The sequence below is a fragment of the Suncus etruscus genome, chromosome 11, assembly GCF_024139225.1.
Source record: "Suncus etruscus isolate mSunEtr1 chromosome 11, mSunEtr1.pri.cur, whole genome shotgun sequence".
NCBI classification, from domain to species: Eukaryota; Metazoa; Chordata; class Mammalia; order Eulipotyphla; family Soricidae; genus Suncus; species Suncus etruscus.
In genome coordinates this window covers 23,096,809-23,120,825 of record NC_064858.1, presented here as the reverse complement: position 1 = coordinate 23,120,825, position 24,017 = coordinate 23,096,809, and the positions used below count along the sequence as shown (strand labels likewise).

The 24,017-nt window shown below is 42.4% G+C and overlaps 1 non-coding gene across 1 annotated transcript; it reads left to right on the top strand.

Moving 5' to 3' along the window:
- The first annotated feature begins 2,167 nt into the window (after positions 1 to 2,167).
- On the top strand, positions 2,168 to 2,304 carry LOC126023080 (small nucleolar RNA SNORA16B/SNORA16A family). The gene has a single exon (XR_007500293.1). It is a non-coding gene; the product is annotated as a small nucleolar RNA SNORA16B/SNORA16A family (small nucleolar RNA).
- The last annotated feature ends 21,713 nt before the right edge of the window (positions 2,305 to 24,017 follow it).

The window sequence follows — 24,017 nt, the reverse complement described above, 5'->3', positions numbered from 1 at the left end:
CCTCCTTTTGAGTTTGGCATGGTGCATTTTAACTAAGCTGAAAGTTCTCCAGCTTCATCAGGGCTTGCAACACCGCAGCCATTGCTAACTGGAAGCTGAGAAAATGAAATTAAAGTGGCAGAAGCCCAGTCAGTGAGGCCCAGGCTCTCAGCCCATGACTTGACTGGAGAAGACAGAAGCTGCTCCAAGGAGCTTCCAAATGCACATCACAACCGGCATTCCCAATCCCCCCTCATTACTCTCAGCAACCCCAGGAGGTAAGCATTGTTTCTCAATTGTTGAGAAAAGTTTTATTTCCTAAGAAAAGAGCAGAGGTTGGAATTCCTGACTGTTCGAACTTGATCCTCCTCTCTGGGTGGAGGTGAGGGTAGTTTTCTTTGAAAACCATTAAAAGATAACATCGACCTGTTATCAAGACTTAAAATAGGCCTGTTATGTGTGAAGCTTGGTATGGAATGGACTTTGGGAACATTGGTGGAAGGAAGTGGAATTGGTCCTGAAACATTGTATATCTGGCACCCAAATATAAAGAACTTTATAAATCAAAATGGTTTCAATAAACATTATTTTTATAATTTAAAAACAAAATATAAAATAGATATAAGACAAATAATGAAAACCACAACATAGTGTCAGAGGACATAGAACAAAACATATATCCCATGTACACAGATGGGAAGATTTAGACAAAGATCCAGATTTATTGCAATCCTAATCAAAACTCCAATGGAATTGCTTACGGAAATAGAACCCCCAAAATCTAAAGTATAGAATCCCCCAAATCTAAAGCTTATGTATAAACTAAGTTTAGCCTAGAAGGGCATTATTGGAGAAATGGGGATGATGGTGGAGGAAAGTGGACAATGGAAAAGGGTGTTGTATTAGAATAGCATTTGCATAAACCCTATCATTAACAATATTGTAATCATTGCACCTAAAATTAAAATATTTAATAATATAAGAAAAATAAACAAAGCTTATTTGGAATCATAAGAAACTTGAATAGCCATGCAATTTTAAGGAAGAAATAAAATGAAGTCATCTTGTTATCTGACTATAAAGGATGCTCTAGTAATAGTAATTAAAACTGCATTATTATGAAATTTTGTCCACTCTGGAAAAGCCTGTGTTCTCTCTTGAATATGTATCCTTGTTTTCTTTCCTGTCACATTTCTCTAAGTAAATTTCTTTCAATAAAACTATTTTGCTTTACTAACAAAAACACTAATCAAACAGACAAAAACTGCAAAGCATCAGAATTTAAATAAGATACATGAATTAATAGAGGAGAAATAAAAGCCCAGAAATCAAACCACACATTTATCAATGTTTAATTTATGAGAAATTATCTAAGACCAGGCATGAAAATGGAGTGTCTTGAACAAAAATTATGGGAGAAACTGGGCCATTCTCTAACCTTATGTACAAAATCAGTCAGAATGGATCTTAAACCATAAACTACACAGGAGAGATCAGAGACAAACATTCTATGACATTCTAATTGAGGGAATTTGGAAGAAAACTTGATCCTCACAAGGGAAATAAAATTAATGAAAATTGGGTTTACATTAAATTGTTAAAAAAAATTTGACTACATCTTCCTAAAACAAATGAATTATGATCAGTTATGTCAACTATGTAATGCATTTTCTTTTCTTTTCTTTTCTTTTTTTTTGGCGGGGGGGTTTTGGGCCACACCCGGCGGAGCCAGGAGTAACCCCTGAGCACCGCTGGGTGTGGCCCAAAAACACACACACGGAAAAAAAAGAAAGAAAGAAAGAAATAGTTCCTGGCAGGCACGGGGACCATATGGGACACCAGGATTTGAACCAACCACCTTTGGTCCTGGATCGGCTGCTTGCAAGGCAAACGCCGCTGTGCTATCTCTCCAGGCCCTGTAATGCATTTTCTTTAAATAAATTTAAATGGGGAAAAGAAGTGGAAAAAAATTAGAGACTACAAAGCAGACCAGAGAGACATTCTTACTAAATGCAAAGAGGTACCCAAATATCATACATCCTAGAAAGAAGTTAATATCCAGGTTACAGAAAAAACTCATCTAACTCAATAACAAAACAAGCAACCCAATCAAACAATTGGCAGAAAAGTTAAATACTTCTCTCAGAAGATAGGCAGATGGTTGAAAGTCAGATGAAAATATGCTTATTGGTGGTCCTATCAAAGCTGCAGCAACTTCCATATAGATGTTATGGTTAAAAAAAGAAGCTCAGACTGACAATTTTCCTTAACAATTGCTGTCCTATTTGTAGCAACTGGTCTGCAGCATTATGGGAAAAGACAGTCTCAAGAAACAAAAACAAACCTCTCTGAAGTGATAGTGCCGCAGGAAAAGTGCTTGACTTGAACATAGCCAATCTGGGTTTAATCCAAGAAGCATCCCACATGGTCTCCCAGGAGTAATTCTTGAGTGCAGAGTAAGGAGTAAAATCTGAGCAGCGTCAGGTGTGGCCAAGAAAACCAAATAAACAAAAATCAGACATATATTCATTGTCACTGATTATCAGGAAAATAACAATTAAGTGCCCAATGGCAGGACTTGAAAGATAGTACAGGGGTTAGATGCTTGCCTTGTGTTCTGCCCATCCCAGTTGAATACCTGACGCTACTTATGGTTGCCAATGTACCACTAGAAGTTATTCTTGAGCAAAGAACCAAAGCAAGTTGCTTTGTATTTCACCTTAATAGACCACATTAAGATTTTACTTCACAAATGAAAAAATCAGTTTATATTTAAAGCAACATAGGGGCCAGAGAGATGGCTTAGTGGGCTGGAGTTCATGGTTTTTTGTCTAGAAAGCCAAGGATTGATCCCTAAAATTATATGGTTCACCATGCACAACTGACAGTAACCTCTGAGTACTCAGACTGGAGTAGCCCTAGAGCTCTGCCAGGTATCCCCCCAAAAAATTAAATTAAAAAATAGTTATAAATAAAAGCAACAACAGAAGTGTTGGAATGAGAGTTAGAAAAGGGATTGGAGCTCGAATGCACTTTTGGTAGGAATGATAGTTGATGCAAATACTTTGAAATATACTATGAAGTGTTCTGTGTCTGCTAAGGATAGACCCACCACATAATCCAGAATCCCACTTTGGGTTCTTATCCAAATCATACAAAAATATTAGCACAAGAAAGGAAGCATCACTTTCCCCAACTTCATATTGTACTATAGCAGAGGTCATTAAAACAGCTTGATATTGAAATAAAGAAAGAACTTCGGATCAATGGGATAGACTTGAATAGCCTGAGACTGGCCCTTGAGTATATAGTCAATTAATCTTTGATAAAGGGCAATAAATACAAAGTGGGGCAAGGAAAGCCTCATCAACAAGTGGTATTGGAAAAACTGGATAACTACATGCAAAAAAAGTGAACTCAGACCTCCCTTAAGACTGTGCACTAAAGCAAATCAAATGGATTAAAGACCTTAACATCAGATCTGAAACCATAAAGTACATAGAAGAAAACTTAAGGCAAAACACTCATGACACTGACGGTAAAGGCAAATCAAGGATGAAACACCACTGGCCAATGAACTGGAAGTAAGATAAATAAAACTGATAAGGTTCTGCACCTCTAAGGAAATGGTGGCCAGGATACAAAGACTACCCATGGAATGGGAAAAACTATTCATCCAATACCCACCTGATAAGGGGTTAAATCTAAGATATAAAAGGTACTGACAGAACTTAATAAGAAAAAAAAATCTAACCCCTACCAAAAATGGAAAGAATAAACAAACAGGCATTTCCTCAAAAAGAAACACAGATGGTCAAAAGATATATGAAAAAATGCTCCACATGTTAACTGCAGGGAGATGCAAGTCCAAACAACAATGAAATATCTCACACCACAGAGACTACCACACATCAAAAAGAACAAGAACAAGGGCCGGAGAGAGAGCATCACAGAAGAGCATTTGCCTTGTAAGCAGCCGACCAGGGAGGAATCCAGTTCTATTCCTAGCATCCAATATGGTTTCCCAGCCTGCCAGGGGCAATTTCTGAGTGCAGAGCCAGGAGTAACCCCTGAGCACTGCTGGATGTGGCCCTAAAGCCAATAAATTAATTAATTAGTTAATTAATTAATTAAAGTTAAAAAAAAGAACAAGACAACCAGTGCTGGTGCAAATGCAGAAAGAAAGGGACTCTCATTTACTGACATTCATTGGGAATGCCAACTGGTCTAGCCTTTTGGGAAAACAATACTGATATTACTCAAAAAAAACTATAAGTGGAGTTTTCATAAGACCCATAAATATTACTCATAGAGACCCAAAAACATAACGCAGAAAAGTCTGCTGCACTCCTTTGTTCATTGTAGCACTATTCACAATAGCCAGAATCCAAAAACAACCCAAGTGCCTGAGAACAGATGAGTGGGTAAAGAAAATGTAGTACATCTACACAACAGAATGCTATACAGCTCTTAGGAAAAATGAAATCACATAACTTGCTTATACATGAATCAATATGAAAAGTATATTATAAATGAGTCAAGTGGAAAGAAGAGATATAGAATGATCACACTCATTTGTGGGATATAAAATATAGTATGGATATAATATCTAGAGACAATGAAACAATAGAGACATGGTCCTGGAGGACCAGTCCATAGCGGGAAGCTTGCAACAAATAGCACGGAAGTGCAGTTAGGGCTGAGAAGGAACCATTATGATGGTAATAGTTGGAAATTTTCACTTTGAACAAGAAATGGATGCTTGTCCAAGAAAGGGGATAAAATGATATGTATAATTTACCTTCAACAATATTGCAAGCCAATTGTCTTAAAGGGAAAATTTGAGAGAGAGATAGAGATAGAGAGAGAAGAAAATGTCTGCAGCAGAGGCAGGCAAGAGAGAGGGCAAGGAAGGCAGGAGAGAAACTGGGGACATCGGTGGTGGGAAATGTACACTGTTGAAGAGTATTGTATATTGTATGAATGAAACTCAATCATAATTTTAACTGTATCTCACAATTATTCAATTAAAAATTATTTATTAAAATAGCACAAAATGGGGCCAGAGCAGTGGCTCAAGTGGTAGGGCATTTGCCTTGCACCTGCTAACCTAGGAGAGACCTCAGGCATGTCATATGGTCCCCCAAGCCAGGAGGAATTTCTGAACTCATAGCCAGGAGTAACCCCTGAGCGTCACCACGTGAGGCCCCCACAAAATTCTTAAAAGAAAATATGGCACAAAATGGGGCCAGAGAGGTAGTGCTAGAAGTAAGGCATCTGCTCTGCAAGTGCTGGCCTAGAACGGACCATGGTTCGATCCCCTGGCATCCCATACGGTCTCCCCCAAGCCAGGGACGATTTCTGAGTGCATAGCCAGGCGTAACCCCTGAGAGTCAAATGGGTGTGACCCCCCCAAAAAATAGCACAAAATGTAATATCTACTCCAATGCTTGCTGCAGCATTATTTTTGTTTGTTTATTTTGTTTATTCGGCCATACCCAGCAGTGCTCAGGGGTTACTCCTGGCTCGTGCTCAGAAATCGCTCCTGGCAGGTTCAGGGGATTATATGGGATGCCAGAGATTGAACCCAGGTTCATACCAGGTCTGCCACATGCAAGACAAAAGCCCTACTGCTGTGCTATCACTTCAGCCCCTATTGCAGTATTATTTATAATAGGTAAAACAGAGGAGTAATTCAAGTGTTTATCTACAGATGAGTGGATAAAGGAATTGTGGTAAATCGTTACAATGGAATGCTACTCAATTATTAAAACAACACTTGGGGGCTTGAGATAGTACAGCAGGTAGGGTGTTAGTCTTGCATGTAGCCAATCTGGGTTCGACCCCTAGCATCCCATATGATCCCTCAAGCCTGCCACAAGTGATTCCTGAGAGCAGAGCCAGGAGTAAGACCTGAGTACAGTTGGGTGTGTTTCCTACCCCCCCCAAAATTACAATATTTCAGCCATTTGCAGAAAAGCAGATGGAGCTTGAGGAAATCAAGCCAAGCAAAATAAATCAGGAGGGGGAAAAAAAGACAATATTGGATTTTTTCACCTAAGTGCATGAAATAAGGATATAAAATTGATACAGAAACCAACATTAGAAGAATAATCTAATCAACACTGATGATTAAAACTAAGATTACGGGGCCGGGAAGGTGGCGCTAGAGTTAAGGTGTATGCCTTGCAAGCGTAGGACGGACCGCGGTTCGATCCCCCGGTGTCCCATATGGTCCCCCCAAGCCAGGAGCGATTTCTGAGCGCATAGCCAGGAGTAACCCCTGAGCATCAAACGGGTGTGGCCCAAAAAAAAAAAAAAAAAAAAAAAAACTAAGATTACTTGAGAACAGAGTGGGTGGAGTGTAACAGACAAGATAAGGAACAATGGCAGTGCTCTATGAATCAGAGAAGAGAGAACACAAATGTGGAAAATAAAATAAGGTAGTGATTAAGAAGATAATAAGTGCAGGGCTGGAAAGATGATTAAATAAACTGAGCTTATACTTGGTATATGGGATCCCTGGGTTTGCTTCTGATACCTTGTGTTCATTCCAAGCAATGCCTAGAGCACCTCTGAGCACAGAAACTGGGAACATCCTCTGAACCCTACCAAGTGTTGTCCCCAAACCAAATTCATGATGATGATGTTGATGACAATAGTTCTAATGTTTTGCACTTACTCCAACCTCAGCACCACATATGATGCCCTGGGCCCTTCTCAGAGTACTTGTGCACAGAACCAGGAACAAGCTTTGAACACTGCAAGGTGAGGATCCCCCCCCAAAAAAATAAATGAATAAATAGATAAATAAATAAGTCTATCTATAAAGAGATTAGACAGTCTTTCAAATGTAGTTTGTTTAGCATGTAGCACCAAGTTGTAGCCACAACAGCTCCCAAACATTTGCCCAAGTGTATAAGCAGCCCTCTCTTAGAGATCATTTGAACATCTGCCTGCTTTTATAATTTTAGGGTGAAGGATTTCATTTATTCTTCAGCAACAACCACATCTCAACAACCTTCTGCATAATTTTCTTTGCACATTTTCCTCCCCAATACACTCAATTCCTGCTGAAGCCAGCCCACCTGCTGTGGATAACTGGTGGACAGTGTAGTGGGCATGGCTCAGTGCTCATGGAACTGATCCTGTGCCAGTCTATGTCACTGGGCCACAAGATACCACTCAAGCTGTCAAGTGAGACATCCCAGCACTCCTCAAGCTCCTGAGCTCTCCAAAGCAGATAGGAGCTAAATAAGAAACATCCCAGAAGAGAAAATCTCAATGCAGAAAATAGCTCTCCCTTCTGCCACTAGCCAGGAGTCAACTTTGCTTGGCCCCATATTCCACAAATTTACCTACTGCTCTGGGAAGATGACCTCAGACACCACTTAAATCAGCCCCCCACTAAATCCATCTCAGATCCCTGAAAGTCTGGGGATGTAGCTACTTTTCTACTTAGGTCCCACAATACCAAAGTCAAAGTGTCAGCTGGGCTGGATCCTTATCTGTTCTCCATGTGACTGGGATGCAGCCTCCTATCTCCACACTTACTTTCTGCCCAAGGTTGCTCTGGGCTTCACAGACCACCCACATTCCTCATTGTTGGCTGAAGTCAAAGCCAGCAAGAGCACACGAAATCCTCATGCACTATGAACCTCTGACTTTTGTTTCCATTGCAGTAGGAAACTATCCTACTGTAGAAATTTTCCACTACAGTAGTTTCCACTGCAGGCTTCCATGACCAGAGTCCACTTCTCAAAAAAGCCTCTTCCATCAAGGCCAGCTCTCACTATCTTCTAAATTTAGGGACCAGTCACAGGGAATCTTGAGTGAGGGGGGGGGCAGGTTCTTTTAGAGTCCTCAGGCAGACTTAATAGAAATATCAGTAGGCATGCCATGGCCTCAAAAAAGATCAAGATTCTCTGAACTTTCTGGACACGAGTATTTCAGCGTTCAAAAGGCAAGTGTAAGGGGGCCAGAGGATGTGATCCTGATGCTGCATATGGTCACTAGAGCCATGTCAGAAATGATCCCTGAGTACAGAAACAGAAGTAAGTCTTGAGTACCATTAGATGGAACCCATATATCCCCTCTACACCTCCAAAACAGACAAATTAAAGGCCAAGAGGGAAAACAGTAGTTCAAGTGCTTGCTCTGCTGTAGCCGATGCCAGCTCAATCCCCCACACTGTGAGATCACCTCCACTTGCTTTATTTCTAACCGTGGGTGAATGGGTCTGAAGCAGCATAGCCACAAAAAATTAATAAACCAAGACAGTCAGGAGAGAATCATGGAGTCAGTTTGATCAGAAAGTCTTGGTCAGACACAGGGGAAAGGCTTCTGCTTCTCACCTCGTGGTCCCTCTCTGCCTAGTGGTCCCACTCTGTACTCCAAGCCAAATGGAAATTTCTTTATTAAGCAACTAGGAGGGTAAGGGTCGAGTCAGATTCAGGTGGACTTTTATAAGTAAAATGGCTTGGTGAAGAGAAATAGGAAGTTGTGGAGAATGCCTTTGTTTTGGGCAAAGGCAGAGTATAAACTAACACCACACCACATGGACCCCTGAAAATTACAAGGTGCAGTCCTGGAGACTCCCAAACACGTCTGGGTGACCCCATGATGCCCAGCACTGTGGAGTCTAAGCAGTACCACATCCTTAGTCCTCACATTGAAACACCAGCCCGGGGCTGGAGAGATAGCACAGAGGTAGGGCATTTGCCTTGCATGTGGCCGACCCAGGAGGGTTTTATTCCCAGCATCCCATATGGTCCCTAGCCTGCCAGGGGCAATTTCTGAGTGCAGAGCCAGGAGTAGCCCCTGAACACTGCTGAGTGTGGTCCCAAGACCAAGAGATCAATAAAATAAAGGTTTTTTTTGAAAAAAAGAAACAGCAGCCCCATTACCCTAAATCTCTGGGAGGGGTTCTGAGCATTCCCCAAATGCAATATAACAATATTAAATCATCAAAGGTCAACTAAAATAGAGAACTCAGACACTCAAGAAACTATCTCACGGACCCCTTATGAAAAGAACAGCAGCATGTGAGGAGCATGAACTCCTGAATTATGACTCTGGTAACAGTGCTCAGCCAGCCAGCTCCACCGGAGGTCGTCCCTGTCATGCTTGAATTCACTCCCACTGTGGACTGAGCAACTTCTCAATAATCTTCACCACTCTGCTAGCCCTACTTAGCTTCTGGCCCCCATTCTTGAGACCTTTCTGGGGATGGGATATCTGATTGGAAAGAGAGCCTCGAATGTTTTTTTCAATCGAATGATTTCTTCCCCTGTCATGAAATAATTCATGACGAGTTATTCTAGTGGGGGCAACAGTAACCCAGCAACGCATCAGTTCCACAACAAGAAAATTCCGAGGTGGAGTCTAATTGTGGGTGGGAAGAGGTGGAGGATGTCTGATGACCAGGAAAGGAAACCCCACCCCACCCAGCCCTACTACCGTCTTCGTCTTCACTGAGATTCATTACCAAGTGTCTATCTGCTTGGAAGCGGAAAGGTGAGAAAATTCATTCACAACACTGATAGATGGGTTTCACGGCCCGACAGAGGGCGCTGGAGAGCAACGATGCAGCAAACCCAACACCATGGAGGAAGGGTTGATGCACCCTCACAGCTTAGCTATTTCAGTCCCCTGCACCTAAGCCTCAGGGCATCAGACCCCCTTTTTGGTGCCTCTTTGCAGAAACTCGTACCTACAGACCCCCTTCAAGACATTTCCAACTTGTGGTAAGTATTGTTCTTTTTTCCCCCCCTTCTCTTATCCCAATCCCAATTGTTATGGAAGATAAACCCCAAAAGGCATACATTCTAGAACTTATTTTTTCCAAACACAAATATGGAGCCAAAATGGTGCTGAATCTTTCATTCACCATCCAACTTGGATGTACTTCCAGTTGTAGCTGATCAAAATCTGACATGATAAAAAAAAAAAAATCTAACATGATTCATCTTACACAATTGTTTACTTTTGGGTTCTAGTATTTATCACTAACATTTTGGCATTTTTCTCCCTGCCTTTTAATTTTAAACTGAATTACTATAGTTCAGGTCACATGATTACAACAGTATGAGCCTTCACAGTTTTGATGTATCCATTGTTTATGTGCAAGAACTGATGGTATCTTTAATCTTTGGATCAGTATCATCTCTCTTGGATGATGTCACCTCAAGTGTGGGTGATCAGACACAGCAAATAAAATTAAGATGCCTTGTGACTGGTGCAGGCTGAAGTCTTATTGGTGACGCACATGCCCAGCACATAGACGACCCAGAGCCTAACCCTTAGCACCACTGGCACCCACAGCACTGCTGAACCTGACCTATCCAACAACAACAACCAAAAAAAAGTAAATAAAGCCTTATGCATAATTTATCTAGAAATAAAGCTGGTGCTGAGGCTTTAGGGTGGCTAGACTAATATATAGGCATTACTATATATCACCCAGTGCTAAAGCCTACACGGTTAGGATGAGCCCAAGTACATAAATGGTAAACTGGAGACTAGAGAGATAGTACAGCAGAGAAATATTTGCCTTGCATGTGGGTCCAATCCCTATCACAACACAAAGTCTCTTGAGCCCTACCAGGAGTGATCCCTGAGCACAGCTGGATGAGGACCCAAAATAAAAAGACAACAAAAGACCAACTTCCAGCCTGTATTGTCACAAGTTGGGAGGTGAGAGGGGCTGAAGAGAGAGTACAGTGGATAGAGCACTTGTCTTGCATGTAACTGACATAGGTTTGATTCTTGGTACCCCATGTGGTCCCCTAAGCCCTTCCAGAAATGATCCCTCAGTACAGAGACAGGTATCAGTCCTAAGCACAGATAGGTATGGGAACCACCAGCATTTTCCCCCCTTCACCTCTTCCAAAATAGAAACTATTAGATTCTTTAGGTTCCTTTTCATCCTGACTAGAACTAGTTCCTCCCAGATGATTTTCAGGTAAGATGTACAGCTTTTCTAGTCTTCAGGGCACTTGCCTAGCTCTAGAGCAAGATAGAGGAGTCCTGCATTGTTTTACTTTTCTGGTCATTGCATATGCATTTTGCAATGTTTTGTTTTGGGGGGGATCACATGTTAGGTCACTCCTAGCTGTGCATGCAATAATCACCCCTCTCGGGCTCAAAGGACCATATGGGCTCTATGGGATTGAACCCAATTCTGCTGCTTGCAAATAAGCATGCTACTCAGGTCCTGCATTTTTCAACTTTTATTCTGATTACAGATTGACATATTTATGCAAGTAAGATAAAGTTAGCTTTCCCGGTCACTGCCTAAAATAAATAAAATAAAAGTGTTCACTTCATCTTGGCTTCTACTGCAGTGAAGCAAGGTTTCTGAAACCTAAACACTGCTCTTTCAGTAGGGAACATTTGTCATAGCAGTAAACTGCTTCAGAAATGACTCTAAGACTCTATTTTAAAAAATGAGCCTATTTTTACTTTTTTAAAATAAAGAATATTGATAGCTGCTGCCTGGGAGTTATCTCCATTGTTTTAAACATACAATTCCATTTTTCTCCAGATTTCTCCAATTCTAGGGAAAAAAAATGAAGATGTATAGGCCTTGGAGAACTAACATAGTTCCTGGGGGAACACACAGTGGATCCCCTCAGGACTAGGAGGAAAGGCCTCAGTTCCAGACTCTTCCCTGTACCTCATTCTGCATAATATCCAGCTACTTCCCACACCCCACCTGCCTAAACTGGATCTGAAATGAAGCTTCATAGCCCAACTATTCAATAACGGACAGGCAGCTCATTTTATTATGGGTACGTCCGCCACTGGGCTCAGTGGAGATGCATTGACACACAGAACACAGGTGCCTGCAGGAGAGACCCTCCAATGGAGCCAAACACCAGGTAGGCCCACAGAAAAATCCTCAAGATTTCCATCTTTGTTCCCCAAAGGGAACATTAGTGCATTAGTGCAGAGATGGGGGTGCGAGCTCAGCTCCATCTGGATCCTGACCAGGCAGACTGTGAACCTGGACTCCCTCCCATTTCAAATCTCCTTGTGAAAGTGAAAAAAACACAGGAAACACATTTAACCAGATTCACAGCCCTGGTAATGCATTCAAGAGATGACAACGGCTACTATTTCCTTCTGGCTATTTGAATCACTTGGTTCTGTGCAAGAGAGCAATGTTGCTCCAGTGCATACAAAAGGATGCATCAGGTAGGAAACAGACTAACAGAAAGATTGTTTTGCTAAAAACCCTAATTAAAATGGTACTTGGTGGTGAGGGCAGGCAGTGGGTGAGGAAAGGAGGAAATGGGGGCATCAGTGGTGGGATGGTTGCACTGGTGAAGGGAGATGTGTACTTTATGACTGAAACCCAACTACAAACATGTTTGTAACCATAGTGCTCAAATAAAGATATTAATAAACAACAACAGTAAGGGACTTGGGCAAAAATAAATGGAAATTCACTTTCTGTTGTGCTCAGTTTCCCCTGGGCGGACCTGAAATACCAGTGTGCTTAATTGACAGTTCCTGTTTCTGACCCCAAGAGGGACTGAGAAGTCTTCCTTATCATAGTTAAGTACCTCCTCACATTTGGGGGTGCACCTCTATTCTGTGCTTAGAGGATGCTCCCAGCAGAGTTCAGGGGATGATGCAGTTGCAAGAATGTATGCTCCCAGCCCCCAGCATGCCAAGCTTTGCACTCAGCAGTATCCTCTGCAGCCTCATTTCTTACAGCATTAAATGGCCCTACCCTGTCAGAGAAAACAGCCATTCTTTTCCTACCTCATCTTTTATAAATGTGTGGAATATGCAGTCCCTGGTTTGTTCTTCACTGAGTCCAGGTCACCACGTGTCCTGACATCTGATCCCCCTCTACAATTACCAGGCAGCAAGCACCCTGACCCCATCTAAATGTACCCCCCCCCCAATACTGAAGGTATTCCTATCCTCTGTTCCCCAAGACTGTATTCTGGGCTGAGCCCTACCCTCCCTTCTCCAAGACTCTTTCCAAGTTGAAAGTTGCATAGTTAATCCAATTCACATTTTCTAAAATAGCCTCACTTTATTGTTTATTTTCTCCTATTGTCATTCCTTTGGCTTCAAGCCATTAGGAATCCATCACTGGGTGCCAGACTCTTTACATCTGTTCCTTTTAGTTATCAGGACAGCCCTACATGTTAATAAGTACTATTACCCTCGCTTTACAGACAGGGTGTTGACATGCCCTTGTGAGCCCCCAGTTGGGAATGCAGCTGCCTCTTGGCAAAGCATGATGCTGTGAAAGGGTGGCGGGGTGCTCTCTTGGAGAGAGCAGTAAAGCTCACTGAGGTGCTCTTTCGAAATGAGTGTTCTGTAGAGTACCCCCTAATTCCAAGCTTGACCTCCTGGAAAGCAGCTGGGGAGTGGCGTGGTTATGACCCTCTCCGTTCTGCACCCCCAATGCTGCTGTGGTATGACCCCACTGCCCCATTATGCAGCACCAGCCTTCTAGGTCCTCCCTGGCACTGCCCTGTTTCTATCCTTAATTACTTCCAAGACTCTGCCTGTAGGAGAGCAGATTGGGCAAGCTCCAGGTTTTCCCCCTGGGGCACAGGGGTGTACTTTGACTTATGGGATATATGGCCCAGGGCCTGGTAGGACACAGACTTGCAACTCTGGAAAGGTTCTTCCAACTCATTGCACCACATCAGCTTCACATGTGAAATGAAGCGGATTCAACCATCACTGCGTGGGGCCCTGAGCTGGTTCTCTCGTCTTTGCGCACTACACAAATGAACTCTGACAATCTGGCACAGTACTCAGTGTCTTCCTTCTCAGTAGTGGTTAGATTATTGATGCCATCAGCATATTCTTCCCCAAATCTTTGCTCCACTCTGTGAGTTCCCAGTTCTTCTGGCAAATAAATGCAACTTTACCATTGTTGCTGCTCTTAAGAAAGTAACTCTCGGGCCCGGAGAGATAGCACAGCGGCATTTGCCTTGCAAGCAGCCAATCCAGGACCAAAGGTGGTTGGTTCAAATCCCGGTGTCCCATACGGTCCCCCGTGCCTGCCAGGAGCTATTTCTGAGCAGACAGCCAGGAGTAACCCATGAGCACCATCGGGTATGGCCCGAAAACCAAAAAAAAAAAAAAAAAAAACACAAAAGAAAAGAAAAAAAAAAAAAAAAAAAAAGAAAGTAACTCTCAGTCTTATCTGGCCACTAAAGCAACTTATATGAATCCCACAATGTACCAGTCACAGAAGTATGTGGGGATGATCCAAGCTTCTGAAGACAACTTCAAACCATGACCAAAGCCTACATGACCAAATCTGTATACAGAGTTTACTTAATGCAGTGCTTCTCAAATAGTGGGGCGTGCCCCCAAGGGGGCGCGAGGTAAATGAGGGCGCGTTTGACCTCGGCAAACACTGTCATTACAAGCTAAGCCCCGTGTTTATGTCTCTGTATGTCTCTGGAGCTGAGAATTGCTGTGTCCTGCTTCAAACCCCACTTCGAAAAGCTATGCATTGCAAAATGTGCTCAAATTATTTTATATATTTTTGTTTTGCAGGTTAAAGTTTTTTTTTAATAAAGATACTACTTACAGCCATGGGGGGGCATGAAAAATGTTTTCTTCTTCCTAGGGGGGCATGATAGAAAATAATTGAGAAGCACTGACATGTATGTGTACATATGTATCACTAATGTTATTTTCTATGCTATTGAGCTAGTATTTTGTTTTTAATTTTTTAGTTTAGAGGCCACTTCCAACAGTGCTCACAAGCTCCTTTTGGCATATGACTTTGGGGACATGTGATGCAGAGGACTTAACCTAGGGTTCATATCCACAGGTCCTTCATAGGCATTGGGGATATCTGGGGGCCACACCCAGTGATGCTCAGGAATCATTCCTGGCTCTATTCTCAGGATTACTCCTGGTGGTGCTCTGTGGAATCTATGGAATGTTGGGACTCAAACCCAGGTCAGCCTCATGCAAGGCAGGAACTCTACCTGCTGTACTATCACTCTGGCCTTAGACTTTTTATCACAGCAAATTGTATTTTAAAATAATTAAAATCACGGGCTGGTGCAATAGCACAGCAGTAGGGCATTTGCCTTGCATGCAGCTGACCCAGGATGGACCTGGGTTCAATCCTCATGGTCCCATATGGTCCCCTGAGCCAGGAGCGATTTTTGAGTGCATAGCCAGGAGTAACCCCCTGAGTCTGAGCGTCACCAGATGTGGCCCAAAAATAAAGTAAAGCAAACAAACAAACAAAACCCTAGAATTCATTTTATGGAAAAAGAACATCTATTACCAATTTTTCTATTCTCAAATTTCCCTGTATAGTATGAAGTGCTGGGGGTGGTGGTTTAAGCACACCTGGCAGCACTCAGGGGTTGCTCCTGGCTCTGCACTCAGAAATCCCTCCTGACTCGGGGAACCATATGGGATGACAGGGATTGAACCCAGATCTGACCTTGGTCAACCACGTGCAAGCAAACACCCTACTGCTGTGCTACCACTTCAGCCCCCACACACACCCTCTTTTTTTTTTTTTCTTTTTTGGTAGTATGAAGTACTTTCTAATGAGAAAACTGATTTTTTTTCCCTCCCTCCTTTTCCTCAGTGCTCGAGAATGAGACCCAGGAGCTCATACATGCAAGGCAAGAAGTGCTCTGCAAGTGGGCTACACCCCTAATCCTGATAAACAATATCCTTTTAATAAAAATTTTTATATATAGAAAATGCAGGGAAGCAAAGTTATTCTCCACAGAATACCAAACCGGCTGCTGAGACAGTGAAATGAAAGAGCACAATGAGCTGGTTTTAAAAAAAAAAGCAAATTTCATTACTGAACTTTTATTCTCTCCTTTCTTTGTCTATTTCCTTCCATAATTTCTTTAATTATGTAAATCTAAGGTTTGCTGTGAAAGTATCTAACTTTTCTGAAACATTAAAATATGCCCTCACTTGTCTTTTTCTTTTTTTTCTTTTCTTTTTTTTTTTTTACTTGTATTTTTCTAACACTGTAATTTCCCACAACACAGCATGTCTCAAACCATACCCAGGATCTGCCTTTTCTACCATAACTTACTTTTCTTCCCGTTTTCTTTTTTGCAAAGAATCTCACCACCATCTTCCTATCACCAACACTGGACATCTGAGCATTGCCCAGAATTCCCTCATACACACCAACATCTTATATCTTTTCTATCCCTCTTCTCCATAGCTATCCCCTTTGCTGTATCACCTAATTATTTGTCTTTAGATAAGTCCCCCATCTCCATTTTGATTTTTTCATTCAGTAAGACAATGTCTAAAGTTATTTTCATATGATGCCAGTGTCTGCCTAGCTTCATTTTCTCATGGAAACTCCACCTGATTTGGGATCTGTTGGTGCCCATCCAAGGAGCTCACCAGCCAAAATGGAAGCACTTCATCCCTCTGTATTCAAAGACTGCTCAGAAACGTACTTGTGATTAAAGACACAGAACACCATGCTCAAGTCAGATGCAAAGCTTCCTTACTTTGAGGGATCAAAGCTTAAGAGAGCAAAGCTTGCTATACAATTTCTTTCTCTGAAGCATTCAAGGGGACCACATTCAAGTAATATAGAAACAATAACCAAGCCAACTCTTTCAATTGATATAAAAAGTCAAAGGTTTGAGGCCAGGGAGATAGCTCAAAGGGCTGAGTGGTGGTTTTGTATGCTAGAGTCCCAGGTTCAATCTCCAGCACTATATGGTGCCCAAACACCCTGGTGAGAAATCGAGATCACTGATCTGGAAATAGCCTCAGCACTACTAAGTATGGCTTATATATACACCTCTCAAGAGATAAAGGCTTAAGTTTAGTTTATGAATGAACTAGAATATTATGCAGTTACTGGTGATTTGGGATCATATTTGTTTTCTATTTAGTTTGAGAATTCCAAGATAAAGAATTCCAACTATGAATTCCAGCTTCTACTTTTAGCCAGATGATAAATGACATTGCTTCTTCATGCTCTGCGGTATATACTTTTCATTGCAATTGTCTGTTCATTGATTTATTTCTTTCTACTCCTAGGGGAGGTCACATTCAGCTGTACTGGAGTCCTGGGAAAGGGCCAGTATGGAACCCAGGGCCTCACATGTGCATGTATGGGCTCACCAGTGAGCCGCATACACAGCCCTATTTGTTTTACTCTATTGGTTAAAAGCACATAAGCAAAGTATATATGTTTTGAACTGAATGCAACTCCATTGCTGTATATTTTTGTATACATAACTTTTAAGAGGTAGAAGGTCAAGACCGCACTCCCATTCTTCTCAGCACTGAGCTTATTAATCCCAACAGTGATGTCCACAGCATTTTTACTTATAGACAACAACATTCTGTGCTTGACAGTCAACAAGTGGCAAAGCTCCTCCAGCATATTTCTTTAAAACAGTAAGTATGTCACTATCTAACAGCTAGTAAAAGCTTTCAGGAAGTATTATTATCCCCGCTATATAGATAAAGAAACTGTGGTGGAGAGATTCTCTGAGATCAAGTAGAAACCAAGTAGTCAGTAAACTAAAGGGCAAGACCCCAAGATAGAACTCAATTTTTCCAAATTGATTTCAAGTCATCCCACTCCTTTATTATGATCAATGCCTTTTTAATAGAGACTGAAACTTAACCATCTATATTAAAATGGGAGATAAGATCTATTTTTCTTTGGCAGGATTACTTAGGCAATGATTAAATCTCAGAACAGTAAAGCCATTAAGTGGATTCTACCAGTATTTAAAATTCAGCAGAGAATGAAGCTCACGCACCTTAAGCATCACACTTAACTTTCAGATGACAGTTCTTCCTCCTGGCTCCACACCACCTTTGCAGCATTGACTCCTTGCCAACATCATTGCTTGTATGAGAGTCCAGGCTTCTTTACTGGGGTCAGAATGATAATCTAGAATGAGCAACCTTTTTTACCCCCTCAAAACTCCTGCCACTTTATCACAGAGAAAGAATGTGAAGTCAAACTGTCCTTGAGGAAGTCTGGCCCAAGAGCCCTTCAAATCCCATTCACTCAATCCACTTCAGATGAAAAGTTTTCTTTGCTATTTTTAGGAGATATGAAAAAATGCCAGCAGTCAAGCTCCCTTTGGAAGAGAATTTGAAAAACCAGATAGTTGATAACACTGGGTGACACACCTATATTGTGATGTTGTGACCATTTATGTTAAAGAAAAATAAAAAGTACAAAGCCTAGGGTTGGAGTGATAGTATGAGGAGAGGAGGTAATTACCTTGCATGCAGCCAACCTGGGTTCTATCCTCAGCATCCCAAATAGTCCCTGGAACACTACCAGGAATAATTTCTGAGTACAGATTCAGAAGTAACCCCTGAGCACTGCCAGGTGTGCCCCCCCTCAAAAAAAAAAAAACAATCAAACAAATATGAAGCACTGAGCCTACTCAGGGTACCTATCTTGCCCCTAGCATCTTCAGGCCCCACAAGATTCACATTATCTGATCAAACATCCTGATATTACCAGTAGTCCAAGTATTCCTAGAAGTGGCTCTTTGGACCCTGAGCACTTCTTGAGAATGCCTCTCCCAGACCCCCAATAAATTCAATCAATCGATACCAACTAAACAGGGAATCAGGAATTGTCTAGCTCCTTACCTAGGTTAAGCTTTATTTCATATATTTTAACATGAAGAAACAGAATTGCATTGAGATTGGAAATATGCTTTTTTTTTTTGTTTGTTTTTTGTTTTTTGTTTTTTGTTTTTGGGCCACACCCGGTAACACTCAAGGGTTACTCCTGGCTATGTGCTCAGAAGTTACTCCTGACTGGGGGGACCATATGGGACACCGGGGGATCGAACTGCGGTCCATCCAAGGCTAGCACAGGCAAGGCAGGCACCTTACCTTTAGCGCCACCGCCCGGCCCCTGAAATATGCTTTAAGTGAAGAAAATAATATATGTACCAATTCAATGTCTCTACCGCAGGACACTGAAGAAAACTTGAATTTTTTTTAGGGCACACCTGGCAGCGCTTCAGGGATTACTCCTGGCTCTGCACTCAGAAATCACAACCTGCAGGCTCGGGGGATCTTATGGGATGCCAGGAATCGAACCCAGGTCCATCCTGGATCTGCCGCATTCCAGGCAAATGCCCCAGTGCTGTGTCATCTCTCAGGCCTAGAATTTTTCTTGATTCTAGACTAGTTCAGGGTGAAACATGAAGTCTATGGACATTATAGATACGATAAGCAAGAGTGTTTTGATAACAGAAAAAGTTTGAAGTTCCCAAAGCAATTGAAGTGAAAGCATCATTGTCATTTGCTACATTCAAGTATGAACCACCAGTGGCACATGCAGTTTTAATGTGCTAAATAATAAATTAATAAATTGATAATAATAAATTGATAATAATAATTTGATAAATAATAAAATAATAAATTGAAACAATTGCACAAATCATCTTTCTGAATACACTACCGCCAGCCTATGCCACTGGTGGTGCATACTTGTTGACACAAATGGCAGTGCTGTGTGAGCGCTCCATTTCATCACAAGAGAATTATAGCAGTAACAGACAAGGCTGAAAAACAGTCTGTGTGTGAGAGAAACATGGGCCCAACCTGGAAGACATATTTGTTGCTCTTTCTACTTGCAAACAAATGTCTGCCACAATATGTGGTGGTAAGAGAAACAGTCTTTGCTGTTTAACCTGATGTTAGACAAAACAATGAATAAGATGCTGCCTGCCAGGGTCCCACAGCAGCCTGTAATTCCCTGCCCTGTCTTTCACTCTTATTTTCTGGCTTTAAGGCAGAATTCCATTAGGCTGGGAAGGCAAATTCTGCCCGAGTGTCCATCACTCTCACCTCTTGGGTCCTCTCAACATCATGCATTTGAATCATAAGCTCACAGTGATTGCCTTCTACTCAGTGACTCCTTTTGTTATTGCTAATTTGGGAGATAGGGAACCACATCCAGGGGTACTGAGGGCTACTCCTGGCTCTGTACTCAGGAATCACTTCTGTAAAAGTAATCAAACTCAGAATAATTGCATGCCAGACAAATTTTTTAAGCCCAGTGCACTCTGTCCAGCCTATTGGTCTACTCAGTTCCAAACAATAGGTGCCTTTAAATAAGTCATTTTCCCAGAATAATAGTAATCTGGACACTACTATCACAAATATGAATTAGCCTTATTTACCTCATGCCAGCAAGCCAGGGAAGAGCCCCCACTATGTCCAGGATGGGAGGGGGTAACTTAGTCAGATACAAAAAGGCTTCCTGTAAATTCAATACTCAGCCTTTCCACAGAGCAGGGAAGCAGATAAAGACTGTGCCAATGACCATGGGATGGTTTATATTGACACAACTGCCACTGGCTAAGTTCTGTCCCTCTCTGAAGTACCTGCCCAGACCACAGCCTGCTTGATCCCAATTGCACAGATCAGAAGTCAAAGCAACCAGGAGACACTGAAAAGACTGCCAGGCAAGTGCAGAACTGGAATGAGACATCAGAAATTATCAGAGACTTCTCCCAGAAGAAGTGTGACACCAACCAAACCAGAAGACACAACTGAATGCATGGAGATCCCAGATGGCTGAAGTAGAAAAAGTTCATCCCAAACTTGGTGTGTGTGTGTAGGGGGGGAGTTTTCTCACACCATTCATAAATTATATTTAGAAAAAGAACATGGTAGAGGATAGCATTGACGTAGAAGTGATCTACATGCCCAGTCTTCTAGGCAAGGCCCTGCCTTTGTCATCAGCTTTATTTTCCACCTGTGCACCTTTAGACATGCATCAGGCAAAGAAAGGGCTGCACTCCCCAATACCCCAAACATCCCCATATCCCACAGGTCTAATTCCTCCTCTCTATCCCCTGGACTATATCTTTGGAGATGAATAAAGGACTTATTTCCATTCTTTATTTGACTTGTTGCAAACCTCAGCACCTAGCCTTGTCCTGAGTCTTACCTTCTCACTCTGTCCTAAACTCTTCATTTCATGCTCTAGTTGACTCGGTTCTGCATATTGCCACTGTTAATATTACAAGTACTCTGTCTTTTGGCCACAATAGTTCTATTTTTCTGACTTCCAGTCTGGCAGAACTAAACAAACCTCATATGCCCATGACAGATTCTGTCTAGATCTCTTGCATACGTACTTGTAATAACAAAGAAAGATGTTTTTCCTTATTATTATTAATTCACAAGTTTACTTCTGATCGTAGTGTTTATTTCAGAATACATATTCTATAGATTTTTTACATATAATTAAACATCTAACAAGGCTTTTTTTAATAAATTATCTTTATATAATCACCATGATTACAAATATAATTGTAGTTGTATGATTACAGTCATGTAAAGAACACCCCCTTCACCAGTGCAGGATTCCCACCACCAATTTCCCAGATCTATCTACCCCCACCCCACCCACACCTGTACTTGAGACAGGCTTTCTTTTTCCCTCATTCATTTACATTGTTATGATAGTTTTTAGTGTAGTTATTTCTCTAACTGCACTTACACTCTATGTGGTGAGCTTCATGTCATGAGCTGCACCTAAATGGGAAGATGAGGGAAAATAAGGGTTGGGACTGAGGCAGTAAAATATTAGAAATGAGATTTGTAGGGCAGTATCAAGGTCACAATACAAAATGGATGTTATGGATATATAAAATATATGCATACAATACTATCAATAGGAAAACAAGGAGAAAAAAATTCCAGTGACTGTCCCAACATAAACCAGTACTAAAACGACCCACCCTCCTCCCAAAGCGCATTTCCATTAGTGTAGGAAGAGGGGGGAAGCCTGAGGACCACTAAGAGTCCACCTGAACACACTTCTGGCCATTTGAGCTGGAACCCAGGGAAGGCCTGGAGTCAGGGGAAAAAGACAAGGACGGCTGGGGGCCTACCAAGCCTCCCAGAACTCCTCAGGCTAAGGAGAAGGGCTCCGGTATGAGGCCTCCCCAAACCCCATACCTGGCAAGAGCTGGTCTCCAGAATCAAAGAGGAAACTGGAGGCCAGATGTCTGCCCACCCTCCTCCCCATGCGCCTCCCCACTGGAGTACAGAGGGAGGGAGGAAGCCTGAGGACAAGTAAGAGTCCACCTGAACCCACTTCTGACCATCTGAGCTGGCACTCAGGGAAGGCTGGAGTCAGGGGAAAAAGACAAGGACGGCTGGGGGCCTGCCAAACCTCCCAGCATCCCCAGGCTAGGGAGAAGGGCTCCAGTATGGGGCCTCCCCAAACCCCATACCTGGCAAGAGCTGGTCTCCAGAATCAAAGAGGGAACTGGAAGCCAGATGTCTGCCCGCCCTCCTCCCCATGCACCTCCCCCCTGGAGTATGGAGAGAGGAGGGAAGCCTGAGGACCAGTAAGAGTCCACCTGAACCCACTTCTGACCATCTGAGCTGGCACCCAGGGAAGGCTGGAGTCAGGGGGAAAACACAAGGATGGCCTGCCAAGCTTCCCAGCACTCCCCAGGCCAGGGAGAAGGGCTCCGGTATGGGGCCTCCCCAAGCCCCATACCTGGCAAGAGCTGGTCTCCAGAATCAAGGAGGAAACCAGAAGCCAGATGTCTGCCCGCCCTCCTCCCCATGCACCTCCCCGCTGGAGTACAGAGGGAGGGGGAAGCCTGAGGACCACTAAGAGTCCACCTGAACCTACTTCTGGCCACCTGAGCCAGCACCCAGGTAGGGCCTGGAGTCCAGGGGAAAAAGAGGGGGTAGGCTATGGGGTCTGCCAAGCCTCCCAGCACTCCCCAGGCTAGGGAGAAAGGCTCCGGCATGGGGTCTCCCCAAACCCTGTGCCTGGCAACACTTGCATAAGCTCAGTTTTTCTGATCTGTTAGTTCAGTGTGAAAATTTCTAATTTCAGTTGACAAATTTTCTTGATGCTTAATTTTGCTCCAGTCAAGTCTATCAATGCTTTTTCTTTTTTTGAGCTCCGTGAACATTTTCCATAATTCTACTCTAAACTTCTTATTTGAGAGGATACCTATTTGTTTCCTACGTTTTAGATTATTAGAGGAGCCATCTTGATTGCTGTAAATATGGGGGTGTACTGCAAAATTACTCCATTAGCAAGGCTGTAGATTTCTTCTTAAAATGTGCAGAAATGGAATTCAGGGGTTACAAGATAAGCGCGGCCACTCTGCTTCATTCCTCGGCCGCACTTTTTGGATGTGGGTCCTGGAGAGATTATAGTCCTTGGAGTAGCTGGGCAGGCTCAGCAGAAAAGAGGCAGAGAGCATGGCTGCCATGCTTTATAAATCTCTGGGTACCCAATCACACAGCAGGAATTGGCCCCACATGCGTTGGGTGGGGACATCTTACCGAGTGTGGGTCCTGGAGAGATTATAGTCCTTGGATTGTCTAGGAAGGCTCAGCAGAAAAGAGGCAGAGAGCATGGCTGCCATGCTTTATAAGTCTCTGGGTACCCAATCACACAGCAGGAATTGGCCCCACATGCATTGGGTGGGAACATTTTACCGAGTGTGGGTCCTGGAGAGATTATAATCCTTGGAGTGTCTAGGCAGGCTCAGCAGAAAAGAGCGGCATTTTTTAATTTTTGTATACTTGATTTAAAGAAAATGCACCACATAGTTGACATAGATGAATATAAATGAGAGCAAAGCTATTTTTAAAAAATAATAATAATAAAATAAAATAAAATAAAAAGAAAGAGAAAAAAGAAGAAAAAATATTTTTAGAAAAAAATATAAAAGAAGTGGGGCTGGAGCAATAGTGCAGCGGTATGACATTTTCCTTGCAAGCAACCAACCCAGGACAGACCTGGATTTGATCCTCAGCATCCCATATGGTCCCCTAAGCCAGGAGTAATTTCTGAGCCCATAGCCAGGAGTAAGCCCCTGAGCATCAACTGGTATGGCCCAAAAAGAAAGAAAGAACAGTAGCAAGCACATTTGTGAAAATAATTGTATCTCCAATCATATCATTAAAAAAATGGCAGAGGCTTTAGTAAGTTCTTGTTAGCCATGCTGTTAAATTGGTATGTTTCTATAGGGATGACATTCTTAAACAATAAAGTT